Here is a 10,062-nt window from a genome sequence, read left to right on the forward strand (position 1 = left end):
GGGGTGGGTGGATGAAATATACCCCCGGTAACTTTTGTGTGAATAGCATGATAGCTCACACGTTGCAGACCTGATAACTCATGTGCCTCGGTCCTAGTAGCTCTGGGGGCGGGGAGGAAGAAGGGGGTGATGAAATATACCCACGGTAACTGTCGTGGATTTGTCACGGCAGATGTCCTTGTGAAAGGACTTAGTCGTGGAGCCATCGCTACGGGTTAACTTGAAGGGGTTAAAGCGGACACAAAGACACAAGGGTTTATACTAGTTCGGCCCCTTCGATGAAGGTAAAAGTCTACGTCTAGTTGTGATGGAATTGATGTGGTTTCGATGGCTAGGGAGCAAACAGGTTTCGCCTAGGCTCGAGTTGTTGTTGTCTGTCCTTGAACCGCCGCCGGGTCGTCCCCTTATATACATGGGTGACGCCCGTCGGTTCACAGAGTCCCACACCGGTTCATACTCGTATCCCGGTTGGTCTCTCTCTATTCCTAACTTACAATGCAAGTTTACATACCAGGCCGGTTTACGGCTACAGGTTCTAAACCGACTACAGGCCTTGGGCCTTCATCTGCTTAATCACTTTTATACTACTAATGAAGTTAACCCGGCCCAGGTAGGTAGGTTCACGCCCAGTGGTAATATCCCCAACATTAGGCCCCAGATTGATTTGAACTGGTTCATGTCAATCCTTCACAAAAATCTTTGTCTTCAACATCTTCTGGTAATTGGTAAACCGCCATGTCGTCATCATCTCTGATTGCTGTAAACTGGCATGACATCATTATGAAGTTAAAATTTATGATGCCTTCTTTTATTAATAGATCCGCGATACCCAAGGCAGCAGCTCCACTTCCGAATCTTGCGGCTCCTAGATTCGCGCGCCTGACATACGTCCTTTGCCTTATAAATAGGACCGAAGGGTCATTTCCTTTTCTCCCCTTCGTCTCTTTCTCTTCGTCTTCCTCGCGTCGCCAGCCTCGGAGCTCCTCCGCCGCCGTTGACCTCTGCACCGTCTTGGGCCGCTGCATCAACCTGAACGCACCAGAGCACCGCGGTAAGCCTTCCGCGTCTTCTTCAACTCTGGTAAGCCTTCTGTTCTTCTTAACATAGATCTATTCTAGGGTTTCATGTTCTTGCCGTGTTCATCACTTGTTCATACTCATACCTAGACTCCTGAACATATCTGTGAAACCCTGTTCTGACCAGCCGTAGCTTTTTAGCATCCGCCTATAGTTTATGCTCAAGTCTATAGATCTCATCCACATTTCTTACCCATTGATTTACTTCTGTTCTGCTTTAACCTTTTGAATATTTTCTGTTTTTCTGAACTTGCTTCAGATCCATTGCTGCAATAAGACTTTGTGAAACCTGTTTCTGCATACTTAGCCATCCGCAACCTCAATTGCTTTCAATGTTTAGATCAGGCGGTTTAACTTTATATAGAAAAAGTTAATAAACCGGTATATACCATTAGTCCCCTTGTTGAACCGCCAGAACTCTTTAGCCATATGATGCCACTTCATAAAAAATCCGGTTTAGATATACTGCCTCCGTTTAGCTTTGTTCATACCAGCACCTTCTTTTATCCAACATGTTCTTGAACCGGAATCACCTATTTCTTATAGATCTCACCATGGCCAAACAAGTATATGAGTGCAACTGGGTTCCTTCTCGCGTCACAGAAACTCAGCTGGATGATTTAGTTTCGATCGGCGCTTTAGACAGCAAAGAGACTATCCACTGGAGGGTTCCTGGTGATGAATGTCCTCCCACACCTCAAGAGGGAGAGGTTGTTATCTTTGCGGATCACTTAGCCCGGGGCTTCAAACCGCCCGGCTCTAAATTTTACCGGGATGTGTTAGCCAATTTTCAACTCCGCCCGCAAGATACTGGCCCCAATTCTGTTACCAACTTATGTCACTTCCAAGTGCTCTGTGAGGTATACCTTCAAGAGAAACCCACAGCTGAATTGTTCAGAGACTGCTTCCACTTAAACCGCCGCACAGAATTCACTGACGGTCCCAATACCGAATTGGGCGGTGTGGCAATTCAGAAAAGGAAAGAAATCACTTATCCCCATGCCAGACTACACAGTCACCCCAAGGAGTGGAATGCAACATGGTTTTACTGCAAAGATACTTCCCCTGATGATGAAAATCCTTTGCCTGGCTTTCGTCCGGAGCGGCTCAGCAATACACACCCCTTCCCACAAAGGTTAAATGCCAAGGAAAGGAGTAAATATGCCCCGCAATTATCCAAGCTCCGAGCCTTCATGGACAACGGTTTAACATGAGTAGATCTCGCACGTTGTTGGATATCATGGAGCATACTGCCTCTCAGCCGGCGCTCCGGTTTAATGTGCGAGTATACTGGTAGCGTTGATGACCCACTCCGACACACCAACATCCAGCTCTCCGATGATGAAGTCACAGAGGCTGTGAAGAAAATGCTGAACGAACCGGAACACCTCTGCGCTCAAACCGGCCTGTCCCCTTTCTGTGCTACCAACAAACCGCCAGCTGTAAGTTTCTGATCGCGTTTTTTACTGAACCTGTTATTGCTATCTCTGTCTGACATCAATTGCTGCTTAACCCGGGTGATAATCCGTTTTGGAGCAAGAAGCTTCCACAAGACAAACCGGAGAAAACAGAACGGTCAACCCGGCTCAAGACCAAGGTTGTCAAGAAGCCTGCTAAAAAGAGGAAAACCACTGCTTCATCTGATCCGGCCGTTGATGATGATGTGGGTAACTCGGACCTTGAGGTAGAACTTGATTCACTAGGCTTACTTTTTACATGCCTTATTGATGATGATACTTGTCAGGACGACGCTGAAGCCAGTAATGCTGATGTTGCTGAGGTAATTATTCTCTCTTCCAATTCAGATCCTTTGCCTTTGTCAAAATTTCGCCAAGCAAACCGGAAAGTTAAATTTTCTCATCCTCTTGCTTACTTGGATCCCAAATTTCTTATGAAGACTCAGCAACATGAAGCTCTCCGCACAACTCGGCACAGCGGCCAGGTAGTTACCTCCGCCGGTTTACCAAATAGTCCGGTTCGAAAACGCCGCTCCGAGGTCTCTGACCTTTTTATTAATTTATGTCCTAAAGCGGGTTTCATCTGTCAACCTCTTAATCCGCCCGACTCGGATTATCAGGTTACTTCCCATTCTTCCTCTGGTGAATCGTCGGCCACTCAGCTGCCACCACTGAAAACGGTTCTTGGGTAAGCTAGACTGAACATATGCTTCTGGTATACCACGTTATAACTTATGCTATTCCTTGACTCTTTGTTTCTCTTTCAGGGCTAAACCTAAACCAAGCAAGAAAGCCCGCCTAAATAAAGCGGCCGAGGAAGACACTGCCCCTGAACAGGATAAAACACCAGATCTTGAAGCGTTCGTTCCTGAGGATATTCCCAATGATCCTCCTTTGCAAGATGATGCCATTACTGATAAAAGGCCTATCGATACCTCAGTCCTTGTTGACCAGCCTGCCAGCTCCGTTCGGATTGATAGATCCCGCAGTCCTTCAAAGCCTGCCGATAAACCGACCGCGCCAACGCAAACCGGCGAGTCCAAGGATGATGACGTTGTAATTACCGGCGTAGGTCGCTTTGAACCAGGGAATCTTGTCGCTTTGGCCAAGCATACTGTGAAAGAAGATTTCTCTACCATAAACAAAGGCAAATGGGATGTTGATCTGGAAACATATGTTGCTCTGAGTGCCCGAGATCTTCATTCTGGTTACTTGAACCGGCTATATACTAGTCGTGACTGTGAAGCTGGCATGGTAAAAATGATGAGAGATAAATTTGAGGTAACTTCCTTGTGCTTCTTCTTTCTTTAATTACTGCCACTATATTAATCCTCCTAGCCCCCAAGGGCCGGTTTGTAACCTTCTTCAATCCGGGACTTGAATATAGTCCTCAATACTTTGAAATCCATCAATGTAGCCCCCAAGGGCCGGTTCAACTTAGTATAGTTAAACCGGGACTCCAATAAAGATTCTAACATCAGAACATAACCGAGCAAATAGCCATTAGCCCCCAAGTGCCAAGTTGAATACCTGTATTGAGCTTGGGACTTTGCGTTTTAGTAATAGATGAAAATTGAAGGTGCATTAGCCCCCAAGTATCAAGCGTATAACTTGTTATGTGCTTGGTACTTCAAATTCTTGTACCGTTTGTTGAAAGCCAAGCACTGTCCTTATGCAGGCTGAAGTGAGGATCAAAGAGGACCGGATTACTGATCTGCAGGAAACTTTGAAAACCCAACAAGCTGAAACTGACAAGGCAAAGGCAGAAATAACTAGCGCTTTGAGCATCACAGAACAGCTGAAAGAGGGCTTCAAGAAGGAGCGGACTGATTGGGCCACTGAAAAGGCCGATTTAATAAAAAGAACTGAAAATGCTGAGGCTGCCCTTAAACCGGTGGTAGATGAGCTGACCGCCATAAAGCGGTAAGTACATTCCATGACTGCTGCTATCTTTGGTAAGCTCCTTTTGGTTTCCTGGACAACTCTGGCCTGCTTATAATAGATCCGGTTTATGATCTTTCCTGTATTGTTGCAGGTACCCGCATTGGTCACTTAGGGTCAGATGTTCGGAAGAAGTTGAAGGCTGCCTACACTTTAATTGAACAGCTATATACCGGAGCGCAACGGATCATCACCACTGCATCTCACAACAATCCGGCACCCACTTTAATCCAAGACACTCTTAATAGGTTGTCAATGCTTCCTGCTCGGATTGAAGAACTAAAAAAATCTGCTGCTCGAACCGGAGCCATTAATGCCTTGATCCGGGCAAAAGCATGGGTGCCGGATTTCGATCCCGTTGAAGCAGCTCAAGGCTATCCCAGCTTGAAGGAAGATGGCTCAGAGTTCAATGAAGATGATTTGAGGGTGATAAACCGTGCAGTACGCCCTCTGGCTTGTCAATTGGCTGAAGAGGCAGACTTGTCGCATTATCAAGCTCAGTATAATGATCAGAACAAATGAGTGCCTGCACCAACTCCTGAAGCGGAGAATCTGATTCCTCCAATCCGTAAGCATACTTACGCTCCTGATATTGAACCGTCTTCTTTGATCCATGAAGAGGCTGTCTTTCAAGCTTTAATGGGAATCGACTGGACCATCGTTGATTTCCAGCCAATGGATAGAGATGAGGAAGCTGAAGTGGCGCGGGACGACCCACAACCGTCAGACCGGTTTGATGAACAGGCTTGAACCGGAAGCCGGTTTAAATAGCTGCTTTATTATGATCCGCCGGAACAACAATGATCTTATTTGGGCACCGCGTTGCCTTGTAATAGGATAGTCAATACCTTTGCCTTGAATATGCCTTCGTGCATAAGTACTGATGCTTTTGCTTGAAATCCTCAATTTATATTTCCTGCAATCAGAAAATCTTGAACTGCGGTGGCGGTTATACCGCCAACCGGTTTATAACCTTGATATATATATATATATATATATCAATGTATTTAAAACATATAATCAAATATGCGATACAAAATACCTGCCATCGCTGGGCATGAAGTTGGCTTAGCCAGGCTTGAAACGGAGTATTTATAAACCGTTATCATCAAAGGGGAGAAAACAACTCCCATGTAAACCGTGCTGGGTCATTATGAGCCCCCCTGCTACTTCATGATGTTAACAGGAAAGTTAAACCGGGCATATTTCTCCGGAATATAAATGAACTGATTTCCATCAGCTGAACCGGTAAAAAAGTGTTGTTGGTTTAAAGGAAACACAACAAAATTTGAAGAATAGTCATAAAAGAAATATGGCAGCAAAGGCAATGATAAAAACCGTTTGCAAAAACATGCTTTACTGAGCTGATCAGATGGTGTTACCACGATCGGACAGGACCAAGCCCCCAATAGGAGTGACAATGGTTCAAGTCAGCCAGGTCCCCAAATGAAACCGTGGCATTTATGCCGATCAAAAGGCGTGGCAATGGTTCGGGTTCGACCAAGCCCCCAAGTGATTTTGTGGCCTTAGGCCGATCAAGAGGCGTGACTGGTTCAGACTTGACCATGTCCCCAAGTGATCTGGTGGCTTTCGCCTATCAAAAGGTGTCGCATAGGTTCGGACACGACCAAGGCCCCAAGTGATATCACAAAGCTTTTTTTGAAAAGCAAATTTCAAGGGGTAAACCGGAGGCCGCTTTAAAACAGAACCACTCCATGTAACCACGCATGATATGAAAGGACAGAGACCCCGCTTTAGCTGAGGCTCCGGTTTTATTATATCAATGATAATATATACACTGCCATAATATGTACATAGATAGAGCCGATGGCTCAAGTGTAGTAAGGCCGAAGATGAGCTATATTCCACGGCCTGTTGGTCTCCTCCTCTGATGTGCGTGTGTAGTAAGGCCAATCATATAGTACGACCCGTTGTGCAGATTCTTGCTGACCACGAAAGGTCCCTCCCAAGGTGGGGATAACTTATGCATATCCGTCTGATCTTGGATGAGCCGAAGCACCAAATCTCCTTCTTGAAAAGTTCTGGTTCTGACCCGGCGACTGTGATAGCGACGAAGATCTTGTTGATAAATCGCCAAGCGGGCAGCCGCTATGTCACGCTCCTCATCTAATAGGTCCAAAGCAACTTGCCGTGCTGTCTCATTGTCCGCTTCAACATAAGCCGCCACACGAGGCGAATCGTGCCGGATATCACTAGGGAGAACCGCCTCTGCCCCGTAGACCATAAAAAACGGTGTGTATCCTGTAGATCGGTTGGGTGTAGTGTTGATACTCCATAGCACAGATGGTAGCTCTTCAACCCAACATCTCGGTGTTCTTTGCAATGGAACCATAAGCCGGGGTTTGATGCCTCGCAAGATCTCTTGATTAGCTCGTTCTGCTTGCCCATTGGACTGGGGGTGAGCCACTGATGATACGTCAAGTCTGATGTGCTCACGTTCACAGAATTCCTTCATAGCACCCTTGGATAAATTGGTACCATTGTCAGTAATGATACTGTGTGGAAAGCCAAACCGGAAAATCACCTTTTTAATGAACTGCACCGCTGTAGCTGCATCACACTTGCTGACAGGCTCCGCTTCAACCCACTTGGTAAACTTGTCAACTGCCACCAAAAGGTGGGTTTTCTTATCCTTGGATCTTTTAAAAGGTCCGACCATATCCAGCCCCCATGTTGCAAACGGCCAAGTAATTGGAATCATCCTCAATTCTTGAGCCGGCACATGAGCACGCCTTGAAAATTTCTGACAGCCATAACACTGTTTAACCAAGTCCTCCGCATCAGCCTGAGCTGTCAACCAGTAAAACCCGTGACGAAACGCCTTAGCCACCAGAGACTTTGAATCGGCGTGGTGACCACAATCCCCTTCATGGATTTCGTGTAAAATTTCACAACCTTCCTCAGGAGAGACGCAGCGTTGAAACGCCCCTGATACACTGCAATGATGCAATTCGCCATTGATAATTGTCATAGATTTGGATCGCCGGACTATCTGCCTGGCTAGAGTCTCATCCTCTAGCAACTCTCCCCGGTTCATGTACGCAAGATAGGGAACTGTCCAATCCGGTATAACATGCAGGGCTGCCACCAATTGAGCCTCCGGATTAGGAATAGCCAAATCCGCTTCACCTAGGAGCTTGACTGACGGATTGTGCAACACATCAAGAAAGACATTAAGCAGGACCGGTTTACGCTGAGAGCCCAACCGGCTTAAAGCGTCCGCCGCTTCATTTTTTCGATGATCCACCTGATAACCCTTGAAGTGACCTGCAACAATATCCACCTCACGACGATATGCAGCCATGAGTGGGTCTTTAGAATCCCAAGTGCCAGACACCTGTTGAGCTACGAGGTCCGAGTCATCGAAGCACTTAACCCGACTTAGATTCATCTCTTTAGCCATCCGGAGACCATGGAGCAAGGCTTCATACTCAGATGCATTATTAGTACAAGGGAACATTAAGCGGAGAACATAACAAAACTTATCACCTCGTGGGGAAGTTAACACGACTCCGGCCCCCGAGCCTTCCAATTGTCTGGATCCATCAAAATGGATAGTCCAATATGTGTGATCCGGTTTCTCCTCTGGGGCTTGCAACTCAGTCCAATCATTGATGAAATCCACAAGTGCTTGAGACTTCACCGCCGTCCGGGGTACGTACTTCAATCCGTGCGGCCCAAGCTCTATAGCCCACTTGGCAATCCGGCCGGTCGCCTCCCGGTTTTGTATGATATCGCCCAAGGGAGCTGAACTGACCACTGTGATAGGGTGCCCTTGGAAATACTGCTTCAACTTCCGGCTTGCCATGAAAACTCCATATACCAGCTTCTGCCAATGCGGATACCTTTGCTTGGATTCAATAAGCACCTCGCTGATATATTAAACCGGCCGCTGAACCGGATACTCCTTGCCTGCCTCCTTGCGTTCTACCACAATAGCCACGCTAACTGCACGAGCATTGGCCGCTATGTATAACAACAACGGCTCCTTGTCGACCAGAGCAGCAAGAACGAGCGGATTGGCTAATTGCCGCTTCAAGTCCTCCAACGCTTCATCAGCAGCTGGACTCCAAATGAATTGATCTGTCTTTCTCAACATCTGGTATAAAGGGATGGCCTTCTCTCCAAGGCGGCTGATAAACCGGCTCAGTGCGGCGATCCGGCCCGCCAAACGCTGAACATCGTTGATACACTTCGGTTTAGCCAGGGAGGTGATAGCCGTAATCTTCTCCGGATTAGCCTCAATTCCTCTGTTGGACACAAGAAAACCCAGTAACTTGCCTACCGGAACACCAAAGACGCATTTGGCAGGGTTAAGCATCATTTTATAAACCCGCAAGTTGTCAAAGGTTTCCTTCAAATCATCAACCAACGTCTCCTTCTGCCTTGACTTGACTACAATATCATCCACATAGGCATGCACATTGCGGCCGATCTGTTTATGCAGGCAATTCTGTACACACCGTTGATAAGTGGCTTGGGTGCTCTTGAGCCCAAAAGGCATAGATACATAGCAGAAGGCTCCAAAGGGAGTAATAAACACTGTCTTCTCCTGGTCCTTAACCGTCATTTTGATCTGATGATACCCAGAATACGTATCCAAAAAACTCAAACGCTCACAACCCGCCGTGGCGTCAATAATCTGGTCAATGCGAGGGAGGGCAAAAGGATCTGCTGGACAAGCCTTGTTAAGATCCATGTAATCCACACACATACGCCAAGTGCCATTTTTCTTAAGAACCAGCACCGGATTAGCAAGCCACTCTGGATGGAACACTTCAATGATAAAACCAGCTGCTAAGAGCCTGGCCACCTCCTCCCCAATAGCTTTGCGCCTCTCTTCGTTAAACCGGCGGAGAAATTGCTTTACCGGTTTATACTTGGGATCAACATTAAGAGTGTGCTCAGCGAGTTCCCTCGGTACACCTGGCATGTCAGAAGGCTTCCATGCAAAAATGTCCCGATTCTCACGGATGAACTCGATGAGCGCGCTTTCCTATTTAGGGTCCAAGTTGGCACTGATAGTGAACTGCTTGGACGAATCGCCGGGCACGAAGTCAACAAGCTTGGTCTCAGCCGCTGATTTGAACTTCAGATCTGAATCATGCTCCGTAGTTGGCTTCTTCAAAGGGGTCATATCCGCCGGATCAACATTGTCCCTATAATATTTTAACTCCTCTGTGGCACAAACCGACTCTGCATAGGCCACATCACCTTCCTCACATTCCAAAGCAATCTTGCGACTCCCGTGAACCATTATCGTCCCTTTGTGACCCGACATCTTGAGCTGCAAATAGATATAACAAGGCCGTGCCATGAATTTGGCATAAGCCGGCCGCCCAAACAAGGCATGATACGGGCTCCGGATCTTCACCACCTCAAAGGTTAGTGTCTCGGATCAGGAATCATGCTCGTCCCCAAAAGCCACCTCCAGGGCTATCTTACCAACAGGATACGCTGATTTGCCAGGCACCACACCATGGAACACCGTATTAAACGGTCTGAGATCCTTGTCTATTAGCCCCATGCGGCGGAATGTCTCATAGTACAGGATGTTAATACTGCTC

The sequence above is a fragment of the Triticum aestivum genome, chromosome 6B (assembly GCF_018294505.1).
Source record: "Triticum aestivum cultivar Chinese Spring chromosome 6B, IWGSC CS RefSeq v2.1, whole genome shotgun sequence".
Lineage (NCBI taxonomy): Eukaryota > Viridiplantae > Streptophyta > Magnoliopsida > Poales > Poaceae > Triticum > Triticum aestivum.